This window comes from Thalassophryne amazonica, chromosome 3 (genome assembly GCF_902500255.1).
Source record: "Thalassophryne amazonica chromosome 3, fThaAma1.1, whole genome shotgun sequence".
In the NCBI taxonomy this organism is placed as follows: domain Eukaryota; kingdom Metazoa; phylum Chordata; class Actinopteri; order Batrachoidiformes; family Batrachoididae; genus Thalassophryne; species Thalassophryne amazonica.
This window is the reverse complement of record NC_047105.1, coordinates 97,587,930-97,613,468: the sequence shown is the minus strand read 5'-3', so window position 1 is coordinate 97,613,468 and position 25,539 is coordinate 97,587,930. Positions and strand designations below refer to the sequence as shown.

General features: G+C 41.6%; 1 protein-coding gene and 1 long non-coding RNA gene across 3 annotated transcripts in view; both read left to right on the top strand.

Moving 5' to 3' along the window:
* The window catches only part of prickle2b (prickle homolog 2b), a 466,229-nt gene that overhangs the window by 208,381 nt on the left and 232,309 nt on the right, over positions 1 to 25,539 (top strand). The window lies entirely within an intron of this gene.
* LOC117507317 lies at positions 9,168 to 23,562 on the top strand. Its single transcript, XR_004559678.1, has 3 exons — positions 9,168 to 9,181; positions 18,535 to 18,544; positions 23,467 to 23,562. It is a non-coding gene; the product is annotated as an uncharacterized LOC117507317 (long non-coding RNA).

Below are 25,539 nucleotides of genomic sequence, written 5' to 3'. Positions count from 1 at the left end.
GGACTTCTGGCACTGAGAGGAGGCAGCTAGACTCTCATAGTCCGGACAGTAGGAGCTGAGTGTCAGCTGTAAGCAGGCCACAAGGTGGTCATCAGTCATGGCTGATCTGTGTTTTTACTTGATGATTTTCATGTGTGAAAAGGCAAACTCACACATATGTTGATCCAAAATGTGCTGTCAAATTTTGTGCAGTTTGTCTGACGTTGGGATACTTCTCTTTGTGCATTAGATTCCAGAATTGGACATTCATGTCAGGTGTTGCTCTGGATTTGAGCTCAGTGTCATCTTTCAGTGTTAGGATCTCATTCTCAAAAGCACAGCTATCCAGGTTGAAGAGTGATGCCACTTTGGACATCATACAATCCACATACGAGGGCTGTCCGTAAAGTATAGGTCCTTTTTATTTTTTTCAAAAACTACATGGATTTCATTCATATGTTTTTACGTCAGACATGCTTGCACCCTCGTGCGCAGGCGTGAGTTTTTCCATGCCTGTCGGTGACGTCATTCGCCTGTGAGCACTCCTTGTGGGAGGAGTCGTCCAGCCCCTCGTCGGAATTCCTTTGTCTGAGAAGTTGCTGAGAGATTGGCGCTTTGTTTGATCAAAATTTTTTCTAAACCTGTGAGACACATCGAAGTGGACACGGTTCGAAAAATTAAGCTGGTTTTCAGTGAAAATTTTAACAGCTGATGAGAGATTTTGAGGTGATTCTGTCGCTTTAAGGACTTTTCACGGTGCGAGACGTCGTGCAGCGCTCTCAGGCAGCGTCATCAGCCTGTTTCAAGCTTAAAACCTCCACATTTCAGGCTCTATTGATCCAGGACGTCGTGAGAGAACAGAGAAGTTTCAGAAGAAGTCGGTTTCAGCATTTTATCCAGATATTCCACTGTTAAAGGAGATTTTTTTAATGAAAGACGTGTGGACGGGTCCCGACGCGGCGCGGCGGCACAGGAAAAACACCTCCGTGTTGATAACCATTTGTTAAAATCCAGTTGGCTTTTGATGGCTTTCAGTGGAGTGAGTATATGAGAAATTGTTTATCAGCTGGACATGTTCCAACGTGTCCTCAAGGCTTCCAACAGAGGTGTTTTTCCTGTGGCGGAGCGTCGCGGTGGCTGCGAGCCGACGCTGCAATCCGCCCGCACGTCTTTCATTAAAAAAAATTTCCTTTAACAGTGGAATATCCGGATAAAATGCTGAAACCGACTTCTTTTGAAACTTCTCTGTTCTCTCACGACGTCCTGGATCAATAGATCCTGAAATGTGGAGGTTTTAAGCTTGAAACAGGCTGATGACGCCGCCTGAGAGCGCTGCGCGACGTCTCGCACCGTGAAAAGTCCTTAAAGCGACAGTATCACCTCAAAATCTCTCATCAGCTGTTAAAATTTTCACTGAAGACCAGCTTAATTTTTCGAACCATGTCCACTTCGATGTGTCTCACAGGTTTAGCAAAAATTTTGATCAAACAAAGCGCCAGTCTCTCAGCAACTTCTCAGACAAAGGAATTCCGACGAGGGGCTGGACGACTCCTCCCACAAGGAGTGCTCACAGGCGAATGACGTCACCGACAGGCATGGAAAAACTCACGCATGCGCACGAGGGTGCAAGCATGTCTGACGTAAAAACATATGAATGAAATCCATATAGTTTTTGAAAAAAATAAAAAGGACCTATACTTTACGGACAGACCTCGTATTTCCCCAAATGGAGAACAAAGAAATCTCACAACAGGCTCAATGGATGCAAAATCAGTAAAGCATCTTTCAAATTCTGACAAGAAGCTCTGCACTTGATCATCATAATGTGCACTCTCAAACTCTGCATAGTCTTTGTCCTGATGCTTAAGTTCTATGTCCATGTGTGGAAAGTTCCACAGGTCACACTGTTGTAACCTTCTAGATAGCAGGTGTAACTTGCTTTAAAACGTGTTCACGGAGTTGATCATGTTGATGTGTTTGTCCTTGAGCTTGTCGGTCAGATCGGTAAGAAAGGGTAAAACCAAGAGCCACTAACTTTCTTGGGGGGGATGTATCAAGATCCTGATTAAACGGCATGATTATTACACAGATGGGCCTGGTCACATATGAAAACCCAGTGGTTCTCTAAGTTTTTGATTCCAAACTCCCCTGGAATTTATTTTAAACATTGTCATTTATACCAAACTATAATTTATTGAACAAAGCAAATTAAACTGACAAATCACATTTACCATGGAATTATTAAAACTGACATGCATCATGTATCTGTATTTAATGATTTATTGATTTATCACAAACATGTCCATGTTTTGCTAGCAGTGCTCAAGCATGATGATCATCACTGTTGCCAGATACAGCCAATAGTTTCCAGCCCAAAGCTGTTAAAAAATTGCCAACACACACAAAATTACATAATGATGTATATATTAACTGCCCCATTACACCCCTGTTCCACAGGGCACTGTTCTATTACCATCCCCCACGATCCAGAAATAGTGCAAAAATGGGATGAAATGGCTTTCTCCAGCTTGCCTCCTCAGCCTGGCTTATAAAGTGCAGACCTGGCAGTCCGCTCGAAAACTAAAGTAAAGCTGCACCCGGCTGTGTCCTTGGCCAGAACCACAACGAACGCTAAATTTTTACCCAGATGGAACACAATAAAACAAGTTTCAAGCGGTAGTCATTAGGAATATACAGTCTGAACATGATTGAAGCTGTTAAGTTTATGAATAGGAATGCACAATACCACTTTTTTTCAAGACCGAGTACAAGTACGAGTACATACATTTTAGTACTCATCGATACCGAGTACAAATGCTTAATATGTTACAGTTTTATGATGACTTTGAAAATATGTTTTATTCATCAGTTGTTCCTTACTTTTTGACTGTAACTGCTTCCAATATCATTAGCTTTGTTTTTATTTACAAACATTTCACTTAAATCATGTAATTTCACTTTTTGACTACAACAAATTGTCCTTTAACATTAACTGTGTGTTTAACAAACATGACACTGCCAGACATCTCACTGAAATGTAACCTGTGGACTTCAGCACTACAAAGTATACAACACCAGGAACAGAACTGAGACTGTCTATCACTAACTTTATTTATGTCTGTGAAGACTAAAAGCCTTTTTTGAAAATGTGAGGGACAGATTCTTTTTGATGAAAAGCAGCTTCTCTGCCTTATCAGCTGTGAGACTGTTTCTGTTTTTATCTACAACACTGAGCTAAACAGTCTTTCACTCTCCACACTGTTTTTAACTTTTAATTAAATGCGTACCGATAGCATACACAAATACAAACGTAAATGTTTTTTCCCCATAGGTGGTGCATGTAAATATTGGAGGAGCATGGCATGCACACACACACACACACACACACACACACACACACACACACACACACACACACACACACACACACACACACACACACACACACACACACACACACACACACGTGGTGTCGCAAGGCAAGATGTAGTAATTTAGCATTATTTTTTCTTTGTAATTCATGGGATAATTTCCTCGCAGACAGAATCGCCCATTGCTTGTGGTAACATAGCCGTTTAACTAATGAGGCGCAGTGAACCAGCTTCTGGCACAGAGAGCAGCTCATCGAAGCGAGCGGAGGGTCTGAAGGCAGCCCGCAGAGATTCCTCAAACAGGTTACCCCTGTAGCGGACCAAGACACCTGAACACCCACCCCAAGGGCTGAAAGTCACCAACCTGATGGTCAACCTCCGCTGCTGAAGCCCTGATCGGAGTTCTGATGAAGGAACTGCACCGCAAAGTGCCAAAGTCACGGAGGAACTTTTTTCAGCCACACGAGGAATTAAAGTGTTTTGAGATGTTATGTTCCGAACTCAAGAGGCTTTATGTGGACCATTTTTCTTCGTATTATTGTATGATGATGAATTCCACTGAAGCGAACAGGTAAGACTTTTTATTTACTGTACGTGTGAATTTACTCCGTATGATTGACAGTAGCTTTCAGCCAATCAGTGGACAGCATTGACGGACGTATTTGACTAATGAGTAAATTACATGAAAGCCTGTAATAATCCATAAATTAGCCGCATAATTGTTAAAGCCACAGTGTTCAAAGCATATGAAAAAAGTAGAGGTTATAGTCTGGAAATTTCGGGGCGTGCATGTGAAAATCCCACATTGAGAGATTGACATCACACTGCTATAAAGAGGTATCGGGTCAGAGTTTCAGACATTTTATGATTATGAGTACGAGTAAATTAATACGGAATTGGGCAGATGCCCGATACTGGTATCGGCATCGGTGCATCCCTAATTATGAACACCTGAAAGTGGCCGTGTAATGATGCCGATTTGGTGAATCTGGAGGAAATTATTGAACAACTGAAGAATTTCACCCAGATTTCAAAACTGGGTGAGCCAATAATGGCTGTAACTACTATGTACACAGAGTTTGTTCAAGATTGACAAAAGATGGATCAAGAAAATACTGTGATGTTTCAAAATGTGCCAGATTTCCTATTTGGGATGAAAAAGGAAGGAATGATGCTCTGTGGAATAACTCCATTTAACTGCTCCCCCCTGCAAATATCTTCAAATTCCCCCCACTTTGAGATCCACGGTGCAAACCAATGACCTAATGCAATCACTGGATGTCTTTTGTACTAAGTTTCTTTGGGGGATTGTTGGGTACAGCTGGAACAACTTTGTTTCAAACAAGCAGTTAGTTAAAAAGACTCACATGATGAGTATTATTTACATTGTGGGGGAACATCAGCTATGGCATTTTGGCCACGAGATGCGTTCCTCTGGGGATGATCCAGCATGCACATCTCTCAGTGTTGAGGACCCCAGCAGCTGAAAATGGCCAAGGAAACGGCCTCAAAATTAAGACATTTTGAGGCCATTTTGGATCAATGTTTGCTTCGGTCAGAGAACAGTTCTGGCATGAAAATAGCAGTCAGTAAAGGGTCTCTGTTAATGGATGGCTACTACTATTTGAATGGTGTGTGTGTGTGTGTGTGTGTGTGTGTGTGTGTGTGTGTGTGTGTGTGTGTGTGTGTGTGTGTGTGTGTGTGTGTGTGTGTGTGTGTGTGTGTGTGTGTGTGTGTGTGTGTGTCATTTATGCTTTTATTGAGGTGACTGGGAAATTGCTTAATAGAGACCTAAACAGGAGAGAAGATCCCACTAGGATTTAATCCTTAACTAAGAGGATATTGTATGGATTGAGGCCTGTGTGGGTGTTAAAGTAGTAATTCACCAGATCCTGTATGTTATCTTCAGTGGTCTTTGTTGTGTTGCTTCATGGCAAGAAGGTCCCAGGTTCACTTCTGACCTGGTCCTTCCTGTGTAGAGTTTTCTTTGTCCTTCCTGGGTTTGTTTGGGTTTCCTCCAAATGCTCCGCCTTCCTCACACTTCCAAAGACATGTAGGTTAGGTGAACTAGTGACTCTGAATTGATCATAGGTGTGAATGTCTTTGTCTATATGTGTCAGCCCTGCGATAGACTGGCTGTCTGTCCAGGCTGTATAGGTGCCCAGATGCTTGCACAACTTTGATCCGTGCACTTGCACGCACTTCGATGTGATAATCCCACCTGCTGTGTTCCTAGCTGGATAGCGTGCTTTGTTCCACTGGACACTGTACTTTGTGCGCTAGATGCTGCATATATAAAATATTTATTTCATACCGGATTAATCATTTTCTCTGAGTTGGCTGTTGAAAACACCTGTAATCGCTTCCGGAATCACAGAGGACTGTTTATTACCTCCACCAAGGAGGGTATGTTTTCGGTCGAGTTTGTTTGTTTGTTTATTTGTCTGTCTTTGTCAGCAGGATAACTCAAAAGGTTTTGAATGGATTTTGATGAGATTTTGTGGAGTGGTTGGAAATGACAAGAGGAACAAGTGATTAAATTTTAGTGGTGATCCGGATCACGATCCGGATCCAGGAATTTTTTAAAGGATTCTTCACCATTGCGGGATAGGGGGAATTTTGACATTGTAGTTTCTAACTCCACAAAAACAAGGCAGAAAGGCTTGAAAAATTAGGGTGTAACATAGTCAAATGTTCTATCAAACAACAAAGTTTGGTGATGATCGAATCCGAATTCCGGATCTGGTGATCCAGAATATGCAAAAATATAGGGAAAATAGAAAATGGGTCAGTGTGAGGTGACAAATGAAGCTAGAGATGCACAACTAACACCAAATTGTAGCTGAATCTGTACTGATTCAGTAAGGTGTCATCAGATTTGATGTAGCTTCAAATGTTATGGAGCTAGATCCAGAAGAAACCCGCCATTACCGAAAAATCGTTTTTATACAATAACTTTTGAACTAATAAAGACATAACAGTGATTCCAAGTTCTAATGGTATGTTTTCATGGTCAAGGATGTCAAATATAAAGGAAAGAAAAGTGTATGTATCATAGTTTTGGTTGTAACACTGAATTGTTGAATAGATCACTGTGCCAAGGAGGGACTGTCTTTAGGGTCAGTGACCCTATGGCCTTGTGTTGCACATGCAACACTTAAAAAATAGTTCTATTTCAGAATTTACTGTTATTTATTTAGAGAAGTGTTTCATAAATGTTAAAAAATTCATATATTTGCAGTTTAGTTGAATAATAAATTCAATTTTGTCTTATTTGTTTTTGTCTATAAGCACATGCAATATCAATATCAGTGCTCAGATGACAGTAGCTTCTGGGAAAGGTGCAAGTTGCAATAAACTGTGATTCCAAGCGCTAAGGATACATGCTATCCAGTCACAGCAGATGAAACTTTTTTACTACTGAACAAACATCATTGTTAGACTTTTTTAGGTTCAGTATTCCACAGCATGTAGATGTTATGGCGTCAGTGACCCCATGGCCTTGGCGGAGGTTTGCTCTCCCTGAGTGCTTCTAGTCTGGAGCTTTGTTTCTCTCTCTCTCTCTCTCTCTCTCTCTCTCTCTCTCTCTCTCTCTCTCTCTCTCTCTCTCTCTCTCTCTCACTGTCCTGTGCTTCATCAAGTGGAGAACATATTTGGAACAGTCTAAAAGGTAATTATTTGTAATATTGCAATAGCTTGGTAAAACAGTTGCATGTTCATTTCTTCTCATGAGCAGCTGTGAAATTATGCTTATGATAGATGTAACATCTCATTATAATTGTTCACACGAGCTGTGTTCTAATGCGGTGCGCTGACACAGTCACTCACACGCAGTGTTTTTGAATTTTTTGCGCAATGTTTAAGTGAAGTTCGTGTAATTAATGCGTGACTTGCACAAAGCCGCGCACAGTTTACAATGGTTTGTGATGAGTTTAGCACCGCAGAGTGTGTGCAAGTGTGTGGATCAAAGCTGTGCAAGTGTCAGGGCACCTTAACCCGTCTCTTAGGGTACACCAATGAGATGGAGTACTCCCCCCATGACCTTTAATTGGAACAAGGAGGTTCACAAAATGTTTGGATGGACAGGTCTCTGGTATTGCAGATTCCTTGGTGGAATCCTGTTCAGTCATTTGCTGCTGTGACTTTTTGGATGGTAAACCTGCAGACTACTAGGAGTCCATGACACGTGATTATCCAGAGTATTTGAAAAGGTCCCTTAATTAAATAAGTACTGTGGTTCAATCAGCAGCAGAGCACATTTGCATTCATTCATTCACATTAAAATTAAGCAAATTATTTGAACTCTGCATGATTTTCATTCTTCTACTCTTTCTCTCCCTTTTCTCTCCTGTGAAAAATGTGCTCCTTGTTTTATTCCCCTGTGTTTTCTTCCTGTGAAAATTGCTGCCTGAAATATATCAAAGTGAAATCTGTTTTCTGGATTTCCTCATTATAAATGCTGCAGTGAGGCACTCTACATTCATGTCTTGCTTTCTGTCCCTCAGTCTTACAAAATAAATTGCACTTATTCTTCCTTATTACAGCAAATCTTTATCATAGAGCAGACTGCTGATGTTTGCTTTATTTAAATTGGTTCCTTTCTTGTTAGATTTGACTGACATCTCTTACAGCCACTGTGCACAGGTTATTAGGTTGTGTATTCTCTGCTGAAGATAGATGAGACAGTTAATAAGGACAGAGTGCCTAACTGGGCTTACTGGTCCCTGAGGACTTAAAGATTTGTTGAAGGATTGAGGAAAAATGGACACAGATGAGAAGGAAGGTTGAAAAGTTGGAGAAAAAAATGTCTGCATTTTGAATGTACAGGCTTGATCTTCCCTCTTTTTCCCCTCTGTGTGTACGTGTGTGTCTGCAGACATCCTGCAGAGTAGACTTTCTTAAGCTCCGGTCACCGCCATACGTTTTCTGCGGATGCCACGGCCACTATGTTTTTGTGAAAACGTACGGAGGCAGTAGCAAGAGGAGGGAGGGAGTACGTTCAACGCAAGTCTCTAGGAGTGTAACGATAAAGAGAGTTGACAATAAAGCAGTGTGTGTGTGTGGGGTCGCTTTTCTTTTTTATGAGCGGGACCGGAGCGGCAGGTGTTTTTCGGCGTCGGTGATGCATGAGCATTTCCAGCCTGCAGCGGTCAGTTGTACGAGTGTTTATTTGCCTCGAAAAGTTACAGCTAGTTAACAGACTGAAGCTGTGGAGTGTGTGTTGTTGACGTTTGGAAATAAAGTCCAAGTTTAAGTGAGAAGCTGCGTTGTGCATGCAAGTCTGTCGGCCTCCATAGTATGTGGTGAGTGCCGTAATCCGTACTGCCTACGTACGAATTTGGTTAATTCAATAGTAACTGAATGAAAATGTGCTGCTTTGAATCCGTACTGAGGCAGTACTCACAACGTGCGTCATCTGTACTGCTGGTGAATCTGCAGCCTGACCGCAGCGAAAGTTCTGCATGCACTAAAACCTCTACGACGTGTCTGCGTGTGTCTGCGTGCTTCTAAATTCGTACTGAGGCAGTACTTACGACGTACGGATCTCCAAATTTAGCCCACATTTTTGCAAGTAGACTGCACGCACGTGCAAGTACGGCGGGTTGTGACCACGGCTTTACTGAAAATAGACATATTCATGAAGTTTACCTGCACATGTGAATCAAATGTGTGTTAGAAAACACACCCACTCAGACATTCAGAACTGAGGATAAAACATTATTTTAATCGTCCAAGTCCCACATCTCACGGTGTTAGTGTTATTTTGGAGCATACAGATGCAGTGGCGTGATGTAGAATAGGCTAGTGACGTTACACTAATTTAATGTAACGTTGCTAGTTTGGCGCACTAATGTTTTTTTTATACCCAGTTCCCACATTCCCGATATAACAATAGCATTCACATTCAAGTTGGCGCGCTGATCAAAAAATAAGATGTGGTTGGGCACAGACCTAGGGTGTTGATGTTGTCTGTCACCAGAAAGTGTTTGCACCTCAAACCGTTAAAAACCTAGTCTAAAGTTCAGAGCAGTCTGATGCTTAGCAAAGTGTACAATAGTTACATGTTCTTTCTGTATGATTCTTAAGCCTCGGTCCCACCGAATAATGAAGGCTGAAGAAGGAGCCACGCATGGGTGTGGGGTGATTATTCGAAGAATGACCCATGTTTTGATCTATCACATATCCACTATGAAGGTGCCACTATGTGCCTCTCTGTACCCCGCATGTGCCCCGTAGCAGCCTTTAGTGAGCCACGACCACGTCATTACAGCCTCGAATGGCTCGCATCAGCCACACTAAGCCACGTAGTGCCATGATAGCGCCATGATAACGCCATGTTGGCGCACGTTTAGGCATGAGTTTGGTCCAAACCTCCAGCCCTCCCACACCTGGTCCCTTCAAAGTGTGGGTTTTCAATTCACAGATTCACAGCAGCATTTAAAGATGTCACTTCTTTTTTTTTTTTTTTTTAAACGCAGTCCAAAAATAGACACTCCAGCAGTTGTGCGCTGTGCGCCAGGCTGCTGTCCACCTGTAATACACCAGAGCAGCTAGACCCGAACCACGGGTTCCTGGAGAGCAGCCTCTGTGCTCCTCGCTGGCTCCGCAGCTCTCTGGCTTTTCTTGCGGCTTTAAACACACAAAACTTTGTGTTTGTCTGTGTATTTCTGCAAAATCGCTCTTTTGCGCGCGTGCTGCTGTTGTCCTTTCATGGACAGCCGCCTCTGTGCTCTTTCTAAGTGGCTTCCTTTCCATCCGTGGCTTGCTGGCTTTATTTTTTCCCTGGCTTTAAACGCAATCATTTTTACAACGTGATTCCACTTTTGACTTTGTGTTCATCCGTTTACTTCTGCAAAAGCGCTCTTTTGCACGTGGTGCCGTTCTGCATACAGAATGAGGTGGCCGTTTTATTATATACACCTGTGGATCATTTTCAGTATATATATATATATATATATATATATATATATATATATATATATTTCTTTATTTCTTCCGCAGCTTACAATTTATCATGATACCACTTTTAACTTTGTGTTATGTCTTCAAAATCAGTCTTTTGCGCGCTCTCCACCTGTGTTGCCGCACAGCTCCTGCTCTTAGCTGCTCCACTGGAGTTATTATCTTCCATGGCTTTAAACACACATCCACTTTCACGCAATCACCCACATTTTAACTTTGTGTTCGTCCAGTATTGACTGAAAAATCTCTTTTGTGAGCTGGCGTTCTGCCTAAATGCTCGTTTGAAGTGTGATGATGAGTCACTGCCTCAGTGCGCACACACAGCGGAGCTCATGTGATCCATTAATTCCAGAAGTGATTAGAGGTGTTTTCAGCATCCAAGTTTTGACAGAAAATGATTAATCCGCTACAAAATAATTATTTTATATAGAGTCCAGCGCACAGAGCAGGTGGAATCGTGTGCGCAAGAGAGCCACTCCAAAAATAGCCTCTCAGGTCTTGCCTCAGTGCGCACACACAGCGGAGGTCATGTGATCCATTAACAAGATATTAAATCAACATACTTTTACATACAACAGACATCAACATACAGACATACTTTTACAGGTAGGAACTGTTTTATCAAGCTATAAAAAACATTAAAAATAATTACCTTAAGCTGTTCAAAATACATTCCACATGGAGCAGGAAAGAGTGGGAAAAAAATGCATCCAGATGAAACAGTCCTCTGATTCTAGAAGTGATTAGAGGTGTTTTCAGCATTCAAGGTTTGGCAGAAAATGATTAATCCACTACAAAATAATTATTTTATATAGAGTCTAGCGCACAGAGCAGGTGGAATTGTGTGCGCAAGAGGAGAGCTGTTCCAAAAATAGCCTCTCAGGTCCTGCGAAGGTGCCAGGTGCACGGATAATGGACTTTTTGCAGACTCGTAAGCACCACGCAAATGCCTCTAAGCCGTCGCAGTAACTTGAACACAAACTGCGCCACGCTGTTGTTGCTAAATTTTGAACATCTTGAAATTAGCGCCACACTCAGAGAGGAGCCTCGTTAACTGAAGATAATGCCTCTAAGAGCCACTCTGAGCCACTATACTACCACGATAGCTCACGAAACAAAAAAAAAACAGGGTGCGTGGCTCCTTCTTCATCCTTCATTATTCGGTGGGACTGCGGCTTTAGGGCCCTTCACACATAACACAATTGAAGCCGACTAGCGCATGATGGAGGAACTGCATGCCATTCGTGAAAAATCAAATGGCATGCAATTCCTTCAACACCTCATACACCTTTCACTACAACTATTTGCGCACACCAGCGGCTGAAAGACAGGATGTGCCCTGTGAGAGCCCATTCGGTCCCTCTCTCGGCAGGTGTCGGCCACATTCCAGGTGACACACGCAAATATCCAACACCGCTTGCTTCACACTTACAAAATGTGTGGGCATTCACATTGTTAGCACGAAAATAGTGAGCAGATGATCACTTTCGAGGGGTTGCATATGGAATGCTGATATGTATGTACAGATGGGGACTGGCCAGCCACGTCTGAGCACACACAGCATGGCGATCGCCTCCCAGCTGATCACCAGCCAGAGACTCGCTGACAGCTGCAAATGATGGCTCAGTGCACACAACATGTCACATTAAAAACACAGAGACCACCACCAGGACAGGTATATAAATAAGTACTACAATAACTGCGTACACAATTACATAACAAAATAACAAAAAAAAAAAAAAATCAGATCACATAACAGAAACAGAGTGACACATTGGTTTTTGCGCTAAAAGGATAGGGGACATGGCTGCCGACAGCAGCCACTGTTGAGATCTCTGATTCCATATGTCACGGCTGGGGAACATGTACCACGTGTTGATGGACATGACCTTACAACTGTCCGCTTTGATGCGCATGTCTCCTTGCTGTCCTCACGTAGACATACATAAAAACATATATTGCTTTTGTGACGGGCTGCAATGAGTAAATGCACGGCGATTCCACACATTGCAGCTTTTTTTTTATTTTCTCCACATCAGCGCCGCAATGTGGTTCCACATGTTCCAGCTGCTCGCACTGTGTTCCCACTGTGATGATTTCATGCACACGCACAAGCGTGCATGAAACCGTCCCAGCGGGATCGTTCATGCCTGCCTGACCATGTATCCATCTCGACATTGGCTCGATGTTTTTGGGGTTTACTCATTTGGGTTGTTTTGCTGTGATTTGCCCTGATTCCCAGTTATTCGTGCTATGTGTGAAAGAGCCATTAACAATGTATAACGGGGTGGTCTTGAAAAGCAAACTTCAACTTTTTCAAGGTGGTTCTTATTTTTTGGTTCCTTTAGAGGTAAAAAATAAATTGGGTGAAATTTCATGAGAAATGAAAAATATTAACCGTTGTCACCCGGCCCCTGTTTTTGTGACATGCGAGTGACATTTTGAGTTATGGACTGGATACATTAGTTCATTAGTGGAAGATTTTGTTACATCTGCCTCAGGTCGCATTTTTGAAGTAGTCAACGTTAACATGGACGTCCTCATCGAGGACCCCTCAGAGGGGGAGGATGACCCATCATTCCAGTCGTCACAGCAGGTCCTGGATAACATTTTGCTGAGTGAGGAGTTGCACTTATCCAGGATTACCGTCAGATCCTAACGAAGGATGAACAGCAGTGCCAATACCTCCTGCAAGTTTTTGAGTGGCATCAACGTCAGTTCCTGGAGGCGAACAAAATCTGAACCAAACACCACTCCCCGTGACTGTTTGTTTTCACTAAATAGGTGGACAATAACATGTAGTACTTCTTCATCTGTTCTGTATGGTCAGTTAAAGGAGAAAGGATTGTTGTTTGTTTGTATTTCATTTGTGAACAGGTACATTACTATTGCTGGTTTGCGCTAATATGCTCAACCACTGCAAATTCCACCCCGCGTGTGGCTGTGGTTAGAATAGTCGTATCAAAATAAAATTTTGCACAAAACAGTTTCTCATCAAGATGAATAATTTTGACAGGAAGCACAAAGTCACATTTTTATTTTTGGCAAACTGTAGATGACTACCCTAATCCGCATATATTCTACTTGATTGCCTGTATTAGCACCACTCACCTGCAACATGTAATGTTAATATGCTGGCTTTTAGCCAGTTTTGTCAAAGATTAAACAATGGCAGATGAAACAAAGAACATATTTTAGAAAAGAACTGTCTCCCTTCCTCTCTATGTGGGTTTCCATTGCTCACTTTGGAGCCTTTGATTTGGCCCATCATGTTACCTAGCATGACTTTTACAGCAAAACAAAGGTATTTTAATTTCTTCCCCTAAAGCAGTCTTTTAGGGATTGCTGCAGTTCCATATCTGACCACAATTTTAAATGTTGAAATTGTGGGACACTGAGAAGTTTCTGTGATGGTCAGTGTACTTCAGTTTCCTTGGAACCTTTTTTAAAAAATGAACACTACTTTGAGTGGTCTTAGATAAAACATTGACTTCTTTATGAGGCCTTGTTTTGCCATCAATACATCATTGAAGAATGTTATGCAAGTTCTGCCTGGTGTATTTGTGATGTGTAACGCACGTAAATGTTGAGAGCAAAGTATCCAACACTGATTTGTTAATATGTAATGTCACTTTTGTCAAGTTTTTCATTACAAGGGGAGGTGATGGTTTGGTGGTTAAGCGTTGGGCTTGAGACCAGAGGTCCTCAGTTCAAATCCCAGCCTGACCAGAAAATTGCTAAGAGCCCTTGGGCAAGGTCCTTAATCCCCTAGTTGCTCCCGGTGTGTAGTGGGCGCCTTGCATGGCAGCAGCCTGACATAGTGGTGAATGGGATTAACATCACTTTGAGCAGGTGGAATCAGTTAATCAGTGAAATCACCTGGTGGAGTGGTGGAGTGGGTGGTTGCAAAGAAAGCCTGCACCCTCTCAGCACTTTCTGGAACGGGTTTGAGACCTCTGGTATATACAGTACTGTGCAAATGTTTTAGGCGCATTTATTACATTATAAAAGAATTTAAAAATTATGAAAAGCTGATAAATATTCACAAATAAATGAAACGTAATGAATTTCAACTTTAATAATAATCATTATGAATGCTGGGTTATATTTAAGTGTGTTTTTTTTGGGGGGGGGGGCTATATAAGTCGCACCGACGAGTCACCCTCTGCACACCGTCATCAGCAACCAGAGGAGCCTCTTCAGCGACAGACTGCTCCTTCCCAAATGCAGAACCAACAGACTGAAAAACTCCTTTGTCCCTTAGGGCATCAGACTGTACAACTCCTGACTCAGGGGGAGGAGGAGTAACAGGAAGACAGAGAATGGGAAGGAGAGGAGTAGTAGGAACCAGTAAACCAGTAGTGATCAGTATGTCTGGAATTTATATTTGTGTATTTATATTTGCAAACTGTTATTTTTTTACTTTCACTTTTGATACTGTGTGTGCTATACAATGCTGCTGGAACCTCAGTTTCCCAGAGGGAGTCTTCCCAAGAGATCAGTAAAGTTCTATCTAATCTAATCTAATCCACCAGAGTATAAATCACAAAAACTCTTAAGATAAATATATCCTAAAGTTTGAGTAATTATGTTTTACAATCATTTTAATATTACATGATCATTTGTAACTGTGTTTGTGTGGTATTCTACTGGCCAGTGCAAAGAAATTATTATTATTATTATTATTATTATTTCATGGAATAAAAAATATAACTCATATATTAATTTTTGTTACAACTGATTTTGTGTTGACATGCTAATAAAAAAGCGGGTGGGGGGAAATGGGCATCAAATGCAACTTTTATTCTAACTGTGATGCCTAAAACCTTTGCACAGTACTGTAAGTATGTATGAGGACTGTGCCATGGAACAGTGTCCACTTATACACGTCAGACTGAGAAGCTCCCATAGCCCTCACAGTGAAGGTAAATGCTATGACCTCTTTTTCCTCTCCTCCTGTTGTTCTTCTCCTCCTTTCTTTTTTCTGTTTTTTTTTTTTTGTTTTTTTGTTTTTTTGTTTTGTTTCTTCACATTTCCATTCCACTCCCTTTCTCTTCTCGGTTCATGTGAAGCACAAATACACTCAACAAAAATATAAACGCAACACTTTTGGTTTTGCTCCCATTTTGTATGAGATGAACTCAAAGATCTAAAACTTTTTCAACCTACACAATATCACCATTTCCCTCAAATATTGTTCACAAACCAGTCTAAATCTGTGATAGTGAGCATTTCTCCTTTGCTGAGATAATCCATCCCACCTCACAGGTGTGCCATATCAAGATGCTGATTAGACACCATGATTAGTGCACAGGTGTGCCTTAGACTGCCCACAATAAAAGGCCACTCTGAAAGGTGAAGACGACACCTCTCCAACGTGCCAAACGCCAGCGAATGTGAGCATTTGCCCACTCAAGTCGGATACGATGACGAACTGGAGTCAGGTCGAAACCCCGATGAGGACAACAAGCTTGCAGATGAGCTTCCCTGAGACGGTTTCTGACAGTTTGTGCAGAAATTCTTTGGTTATGCAAACCGATTGTTTCAGCAGCTGTCCGAGTGGCTGGTCTCAGACGATCTTGGAGGTGAACATGCTGGATGTGGAGGTCCTGGGCTGGTGTGGTTACACATGGTCTGCGGTTGTGAGGCTGGTTGGATGTACTGCCAAATTCTCTGAAACGCCTTTGGAGACGGCTTATGGTAGAGAAATGAACATTCAATACACGAGCAACAGCTCTGGTTGACATTCCTGCTGTCAGCATGCCAATTGCACGCTCCCTCAAATCTTGCGACATCTGTGGTATTGTGCTGTGTGATAAAACTGCACCTTTCAGAGTGGCCTTTTATTGTGGGCAGTCTAAGGCACACCTGTGCACTAATCATGGTGTCTAATCAGCATCTTGGTATGGCACACCTGTGAGGTGGGATGGATTATCTCAGCAAAGGAGAAGTGCTCACTATCACAGATTTAGACTGGTTTGTGAACAATATTTGAGGGAAATGGTGATATTGTGTATGTGGAAAAAGTTTTAGATCTTTGAGTTCATCTCATACAAAATGGGAGCAAAACCAAAAGTGTTGCGTTTATATTTTTGTTGAGTGTAGATCTAAAACAGCTGGGAAACTTATTTTGTGTAAAATCGGTCCTGTCTTTGGCTTCTTACACAAGTACACTGTGATGCTTCAGATGTTTCTCAAAAAAGAAGAAAAAAATTCCCTCGTCTAAAATATTTCACTCATAGTTTTCAGTCTGTGCTGTTTGTGCATCTGCAGTTACTCATTTTCAATAGATGCCATAGGTTTCCAGGCTAGACACAAGGGGAAGGGTTTTTTTTTCTCTCCCACCCTTTCTTGGCAATCCATTTATTTCTCTCCCTCCTCGTTGCTGTGCGTGTGCATGTGTTTGTGTGTGTGTTCTCCTTCCCAACAAAAGCATCAATGATTCTGATCCTTCTTCTGTTCACTTTTTTGGCAAAAGATCAGTTGGCATTCCCATTCCTGTCATCACCAATCACACAGTCTCATCAAAACCTCTTTTCATGTGTGGGAGTCAGATTTACTAAACCAGGCAAATTAGTGTGGAAAAAAAAACATGCAGATTTGAGTCACTTCTGTAGGTGATGTACTAAGAATTCACCAATTTATGAACTCTGATGCACTGAGATAGACTGGCATCCTTTCCAGGGTGTACCTCGCCTTCCTCCCTGTGACTGCTGGGATAGGCTCCAGACTTAACTGGAGTAAGCAAGTACAGAAAATGGAAGAATGAAAGTCAGATGCAGTCCCAGACCCACGCCAGCACCTGAAACACACATAATACTGCAGAAGGGAAATGTAAATCTTTATTTATTTTAAGGGTCCTGTCCAAGGAATACAGAAATGAAGGAACCATTTTGCCATCTTTAATGCTTTAATAGAGCTAATAGGGACATAGGGTTTACAAAGATGAATATGTACATGAATACCAGGCCAAAGTAGCATTATGACTATACAATTGAAATACTTTTTCCTTTGGGAAAAAAAAAAAGCAAAAAGGAAACTCCAATGTGAATGTCAAATTGTTGTAACTGCCGGTTTGTCTTGCACAAACGTACCCAACTTCATGCATGAAAGGGGCTTCATTGAAAAAGTAACGTCGCTGTTGAACTGACAGCCAGGAGCAAACAAGAGATCAAGAGTTAAGCCTCGGTCCCACCGAATAATGGGCCACACATGGGTGTGTCAGCCATTATTTGAAGAATGATCCACATTTTAAGCCATAATGTATCCGCTCTAAGGCGCCTCTGTGTCTCACTGTACCTCGCATGTGCCTCTAGTGAGCCTCAACTGACCTGTCATTTGAGCCCCGTCCAGCCTCAAGTGGCTCGTTTCGCCGCATATGATCCACGTCAAGCCACATATGATCCATGTAGCACCATGTAACATGACGTTGGTGCACCTTTAGGCATGGATTTGGTCCAAACCTCCAGCCCTCCCACACTTGGTCCCTTTTAAAGTATGGGTTTTCAATTCACAGCATCCATTCAAGATGTCACATTTTATAAACGCAGTCCAAAAAAAGACGCTGCACTGATTGAGTGAGCACTGCCGCAAGACACTACAATGGGGTGGCCGATTTATTATATACACCTGTTGCCGCAACTGTGGATCACTTCCAATAAATAAATAAATTCTTTATTTCTTCCATCGCTTACAGTCACCATGATACAATTTTTAACTTTGTGTTATGTCTGCAAAATCGCTCTTTTGCGCGCAAAATCGCTCTTTTGCGCGCTCTCGTTCTGTGTTCCTGGTCAGCTCTGTACTCCTTCTCGTGGCTTCATTGGTGTTATTTCTTCCACAGCTTTAAACACACAGCCACTTTGACACTGTGATCAAGTCATTGCGTCAGTGCTCACACACAGCTGAGCTCAATCTGATCCATTAACAAGATGTTAAATCTATCATAGACATACTTTTACAGCTAGGAATGAACATGCAACTGTTTTTCCAAGCTATAAAAACAGTAACAATAGTTACCTTTAAGTTGATCCAAAATATGTTCCTCATGGAGCAAGGGGGGGGGGGGGGGGGTGTCCAGATGAAACAGTCTTGTGATTCCAGAAGCGATTAGAGTTGTTTTCAGCATCTAAGGTTTGATAGAAAATGATTAATCCGCTACAAAGCAGTTATTTTATATGCACGTCTGGCGCACAGATCAGGTGGAATATGTGCACAAGAGGGCTAAGTGAGTCCAAAAATAGCCTCTCAGGTCCTGCGTAGCTGCCAGCTGCTGGGATAATTGGCTTTTAGCAGACATGTCCGCACCACAAACATGCCTCTATAATCCTCGTTAGTTGTCGTAGTAATTCGTGCACAAACTGCCCCACGCTGTTGGAGCTGAATTTTGAACATCTTGAAGTTAGCGCCATGCTCAGAGATGAGCCTTGTTAACAGAAGATACTGCCTCTAAGAGCCTCTCAGAGCCACTATTCTCCCATGATAGTTGAATAAATCCTTTCATAGCAAAACCAAAAAAAAAAAAAAAACATGCTGTGTGGCTCATTATTCATCCTTCATTATTTGGTGGACTAGGGCTTTTAGGTAGTGGATTTTATGAACTTCCTAGGTCGCCAAACAAATTCTGGGCTTGTTTGTGCTCAAGTGTCATGAGCTTGTCCATAGAAAGTGTCCAGAATATGCACATGAATATAACTTTAGTAATGCTGCTGGTTTCACAATGAAACACTTGATATGTCTTATGGCAACATTTCTTCAGTTGTTGTAGAGGTCAGTAAACTTTTTCTCACCAAAAAGGCATCCAAGTCACTGGTTTCCCAAACTCTATCCAATACCCAATCCGCGCAAGGATTGAACGTGTTGGAGCTGCTCGATAATCTGATAATGAGGGAAATACAAATTTTCTGAAAACTACTGTAGCTCACTAATGCTTGGAGATATAAATGGCTTCAATATGTTTCAAAACATCGACGTAGACGTGAGGACTCTTTGAACATGTTTTCAGGCTTTTCTTATTTGTGTGATTTTTGCCTGTATTAACAAAACGAGATGGAGCTCTTGGTGCTGCAGGCTCCTGTCTAAAAACAATCACTTTGTATTCTCATCGCGTTTTTCGCTGCCTCGGCTTTGCACTCCGTAGTCCTCTAGCCCTCTCCTCCATCTCTCTGTGGGACCGTGGGATTGATTGATAACTTCATTTGTTCCTGAATGGAGGAGGGGAGATGAGTGCACAACCAGTACTGTCTGTGTGGGGATGGGAAGAAGAGGCGGTGTTTCTCCCCCAACCATGTCCTCTCATCTTGAACACACCTCAGGCCCTGTGCACACGCGTCTTATTTTTAACAGTGATGAATGGGCTCATTTTTTTTTTTTTAAATCATTAGCTAAGTCATTAAGAAAGTGAAGTGTGAGCGCTCGTTTTGTTGCAAGATATGCCTTTTTGTGCATTGGCAGTGGCCTTTTCGACACAGTCATTGTTTTATATCCATCTGTACAAATGGGACCAGTTGTCCCTGGCACAGCAGTGTGATTTTCAGCATATTTTCAGCATGATTGTAGGTTTTGTTTTTAGCCATATTTTAGTGATGGGAACTGCAGCAGTCTAGTTTCCATAGAAGCAGGAAGAGAAATAGGAGACATTGTGGCTCTTTGCCTGTTACTGATTTAATCTGCATAAGTGAGACATTTTGTGTTGTTAAAGGCAAAATTCACTCTTTTCAATTAGGACTCTGTCATTGTATGAACATATGTGATTAAACTGTATAAACAGTTGCACTGTAATACAGACATGTCATTCTACTGTGTATCTGCAACATTTCACATATTGAATCAGTTTTTATACCCCTTTATGAATCATGCTCCTCATCCCAAATATTGGTAGTTGATAATGGCAAGAATTGTTGACTAAAATGAAGGAAACAGCAAGAGAAATTAGATGCAGGATAAAGTGGTGTGTACCCTGCTGTTAGATATATTTGTGTGTTTATATATTATTTTGTTATCTTTGCTATTTGTTTTGGTATTATGTAATGACTTTACAATGGTTACATTCTTAGTTTCATATACTTTTAGTCTGTTATTTGCCTAAATGTGCGTGTCGAACTGGGTTGAATCAGTTTTACCACTTGGAACAAAGCGAGTCAAGTTACAATATAAATTATAATATGTCCCATTATCGCGCGAATTATGGGCAAGGGCTGGATCTCCCTCTAATGCCCACGGGGGCCAATAAAGGAAGGATTTTGCGAAATATGGTCCACCTTTGTCACGCCCATGTTGTGTTTTAGGGCTCCTTCACACATAGTGCGTAGTTTAGTGAGAGGGCATACGAAGCAGGAACCGTATGTAAATCGAGCAAAATCGTTCCCATTTCCAACGCCTCACACACCTATCTCCACAACCATTTGTGCACAGCACATGCAGTCTACATTCGCGCCCCGTCGAGCCGGAAATCCAGTCGAACTGAGGTCGGAGTAAAATGAGGTCGCACTGCCATCTCCTCGTGATCGAAGCTTCTGCACGGCGTGTCGAGCGCAGGTTGGACGTATCGTGCGGCAGCCAAGGAGCCACACAAAGTCACTGAACATGTCGAACCAGGGGCGAAAGGCGCAAAATAAACTGCAGCACAGTGCTGTAATATTAAAACAAATCCTGCTGCCACACTGACTGACTCTGGCTATGTCATGAAAAATGCATAAATGCACAGAGGTGGAGCATGGGTGGCTTGTTTGTGTGATGAACGAAGCCTAAACCTGTCCCTGTCTTCAAGTCCCACCCAGTTAAGCTAATGGGCTAACCTCTGTTCATGTGTGGTGGTTCTCATAATGTTTTTCTTTGGTGAGGGAACAAAAATTGAGTCGCTTATTTTCCTCATTAACTGTGCATTAATAGGGCTTAATGGATGAAACTACGACAGCTGCTAAAAGTGCTAACACCCACCCTGCTCAGCGTGCCGCTCTCGGAGTGACAACATACAGAATGTACAGCTTCTTGTTCAAAATTTAACACAAAGTTAACACCCAGGTCTTTCATCACCAATTGTAAATGATAATCAAAATATTCCAGTCGTATCTTTCTGAACTCTTGTGCGTCAAACTCCATTGTGTCAATGTTTAGAATGTGCTTGAGCAATAACAGGTGAAGTTGCTCATAAACTTTTAAGTTTCTTAAATATTTATTACGGCCACTCTTAAAACTTCAGTTATCTTAATTTTATTTCTGGTAAATTTTAGAATTAATTTAGATAAGATATACTCATTATCTCACAGGAATATATCACAATAATCTGGGAACTACTTTTTGCGCAGGAATTCATCAAGCATGTTGGCCTCAGGCGCATACTAACACAGAATATCCAGAAACTGGATAGTTGTTCGGCCAAAACGAGAGCGTTCACTTATAGCTTGCCGTAAGCTAAGCTAGTGGTGCACGTGAGAGTATGGCTAACACAGTTAGTATACAATATTAAATAAGGTGAGAATTTCACTCTGCGACTACTGCAGCAGGAATGTTTTAGCTGATCTGTGAGAACATTTAGCCCACAAGAACCCATATTCAACGCTGCCAATCGTCCCGCATTGGGCGGGACAGTCCTGATATTTACCCCGTATCCTGCGTCCTGTAAGGGTGTGTGCGAGATGCCTGTTTGTCCCACATTTGTGTGGGTCCGAGCATGCCCCTGGACCCCCCTTGTTACGCAACTCGCCGTTGGCATTTGCAGTCATGCGTGGGTGTGCCACATTGGTAAGTTCAAATGTTGGCAGGTATGCATATTACTCAAGGTATTTGTCATGAAATGTTTAAAAGGAGAGACATAGCCTTCCACAACAGCTAGCAGCTGCATTGACCAGCTTGTAACTTTATGACGCTATAAAAGTTGGACTTGACTCAGCCGCTGTCACTCAAAGTGACCACGCCCCAAATTATGCATAACTTTGTCTTAAAATGTCATGAACTAAGAAGTTTGGAGAAAAAAATTCACCCCCTGAAATCCCTCCAGATTTTGATCTGTGAGGTTGACTAACCTACATTCCCTGTTATAGTGTAGGTCAAACTGTAGACACCACAGAAGAAGTGATGACACTTTGGCCACTTCACAGCTGCCGACTATACCAGAAGCCTCAAACTCAATGCTTTCCTGTGTGCTCTCTCTCTCTCGCTCGCTCTCTCTCTTGCTCCCTGCTGCTGTTCTGTATTTATTTGACATATGACTGGCAGGGAGGGACGGGGAAACCTCCCTTCAGAGTCGGCCATTTTGAGCTATGGTTAGTTTAGGGTTTGGCATCCAGAGACCCATTATAAGGTTGCAGTCAACTTGAGCTGATTTAAATTGTCTGCTGCTCACTGAATGTGCGTTCGTCCAACATTTACAGAGAAGGATTTGTGGAAAGTACTCTTGCAGATGTTTCCATCGACTGTGGCCCCTGTGGATTTGGAGGAGGGAGATTGGACTGATTGACTGTCGTAAAGGGAGTACTACAGCAGTGCTCCTCTATAAACTGGAAAATCAGTCACTACATAGCTGAAAACACATAATTACCTCCTCCAATGAGTTTTTGTTTTCACCAATATTGGTCAGTTGGTTGGATTGTTAGCAGTTACTCAAAAGAAAAAAGAATAAAAGGATTGACTAATTTTGAATAAATCTGACCTTTGCACTGCATACACTTAACCAATGTTAAACTACATTTATTGAATCATTTCCTGGCTTGCTTCTTTATGTAGACCCACACCTAAAATTTAATGGCATTTATTCCAGCCCAGGCCAAAACATTTCAGCTTTATTTTTTTTTCATAGCTTTTTCTCATAATCATAACATACATACATAAACTTGTGTTCGGGCTTAAAATAAGTCTTTTACAGGGCTGTACTGTTGCTAAATTCTATACATGGATCATTACTACAGGGATTAAAGGACATCTCACACCAAAATCATAGGAACTTAGATTTAGGCTGTTAGTGACCATCCAATGATACACCGAGATTATTTTGTGCACTTCCATGACTGGTCTCAAAGAATACGGCATTCGCAGCATACAGCTGTGGAGACTGCCGAAAACAAAGTACTCATGAGTACACGTTTGTCCATCAGCGTTTATGCAGCTTTGAGGAAAACATCCCAGCGCATTATTGAATGGATTATAACTGCTTAAGTAACATAACGTTAAGAAAAGAGCCGCAGATTAATTACAAAATTTCCATAGGTGTGATGTTGTGTTATGACGACTCCTTTTTAAGTGATAAGTGTTCATTTTGGCCTGGCATAAATGTTTTATTATTGCTGTTAACAGCTCACCCTGCATCCCACAATCAAGTGCTATGTCTCTTTTTTTCAGGACAACCTGTACTTTCAGAATATATATGCGATAGTGGTATTTTTATAAGTGTAATAAAGGTTTACAATCAGAAATAAGAAAGGAAAAAATAAAGCGGAAATAATTTTCACACACATTTATTCAAAACACAGCAAACTATAATAAACAACTATTTTGACACTTTATAGAGGTAGTTTGGGATCTTGTACAAAGAGAATTTACAAAATAAATGTTCTAACAATAAACACAAATGCCCATTTTGACCAATATATACAAAATGGTCCATGTGTTTTGTTTGTCTTTATGCCACATCTCAAAGCAATTTCTGTCTATTACACAAAGGCTTACAACACAAACTTTTTAATTCTATGGAGTTGACTCCCTCTTGGATTGCTTGCAATGACACTCTTTGGTCCACCATGTGAGGTTGTATGAGACCCTCTTATGCTGATCACTTCATTCATATGAGCAACACTGTGCTTTATGCATGGAGCCAGCAGCCAAAGGCTGTTCAAAACAGCATTCACATCCGAAAGAGTAACATATCACTGCTCCTAACAATCTTTGGGATACCATGTGAGACTGCTCTGCCCTATGATTGGATAGTGGAAAACCATGTGACGGTGAACCAATTCCGATTGGACACTCACATTGCGCACGTCATCACACAGCTTCTATGAAGAGTACAAACATGGTGGATGGCTGGCTCGAAAGTCCGCGGAGTTAACTTTTCAGCAAAAAAAAAAAGAAGCTTCTATCTCATATCATTAAAAACTTGTTTATAATTTAGTAAAACTACACATTACTCAATGTTTATGTCTTGGATATCACAGCACCCCACTACCTAAATCCTTTATTGATCAACTCTTGTGATTGTTTTCTCATCCAAACTCGGCATCATATTTAGCTTTTGTGTTGTCACTCACACAATGGTGTCAGGGTTTGATTATGTTGCATTTGTCCTCACTAATGGAAATGTTGGTGAGAATACTACAGTCATATTTTTCTTTTTTCAAGGAAAGTCTGGTTTCTGTTGTCAAATGATGCCAGCAGAGAAAATTACCATTTACAGGTTAAACATGTGGGAATTAGGCTCAAGGCAAATACTGTCAGCTATTAGGAGGCAGTGGGAGGAGCCATGCCTTTGAGCAACCAGCTTGGTGTTGGCCCCTGATTGTAGTCATCTGTTGAAAAGTTGCTGCCTCATTTCCCCTATGACGATCACTCACACTCATGTTCTCACATTGCTGACATCTAGGAGCAGGATTGTTCTGGTTTCTGTCCTCCCCTCCTTCGCTTGCTGATCAGAGCTGAAAACAGACTTTTTCAATTAGTCACTGAAAGTGTTTGCCTTCAGGCTGCTGCTGTCTGCCCCCTCTATGATTCTCTTGTCATTTTGTGGAGTTTTTCCCATTCCCTTCATTCTCGTTACAACCAGGGGGGTTAGCGGGAAGTAGTGAGTAACCTTTAAACAATTTCATCCTTTTCAATCAGCTGCTGATTTGTTCCTGCAGGTTTCTTGGGGCACTGATTGGAGGAGAAATGTTGTCTTTGGCAAGGAGTTTAGATTTTTTTTCCCCTGGGAGGTGTAAATTTGACATTTTGACACCTAAATTTGGACAGCGAAGCACTTCAGTGAGCAGTTGATTTTCTGATGGACTCTGCCAACATTTCCTGAAGCTTTAATTTTAGATCATATGCATGTCTGCCTGCATATACAGTAGTGCTCAGAATAATAGTAGTGCTATGTGACACCCTCTTTTCTACTTTTTTTACTAATAGCCCAATTTCATAGCCTTAAGAGTGTGCATATCATGAATTCTTGGTCTTGTTGGATTTGTGAGAATCTACTGAATCTACTGGTACCTTGTTTCCCATGTAACAATAAGAAATATACTCAAAACCTGGATTA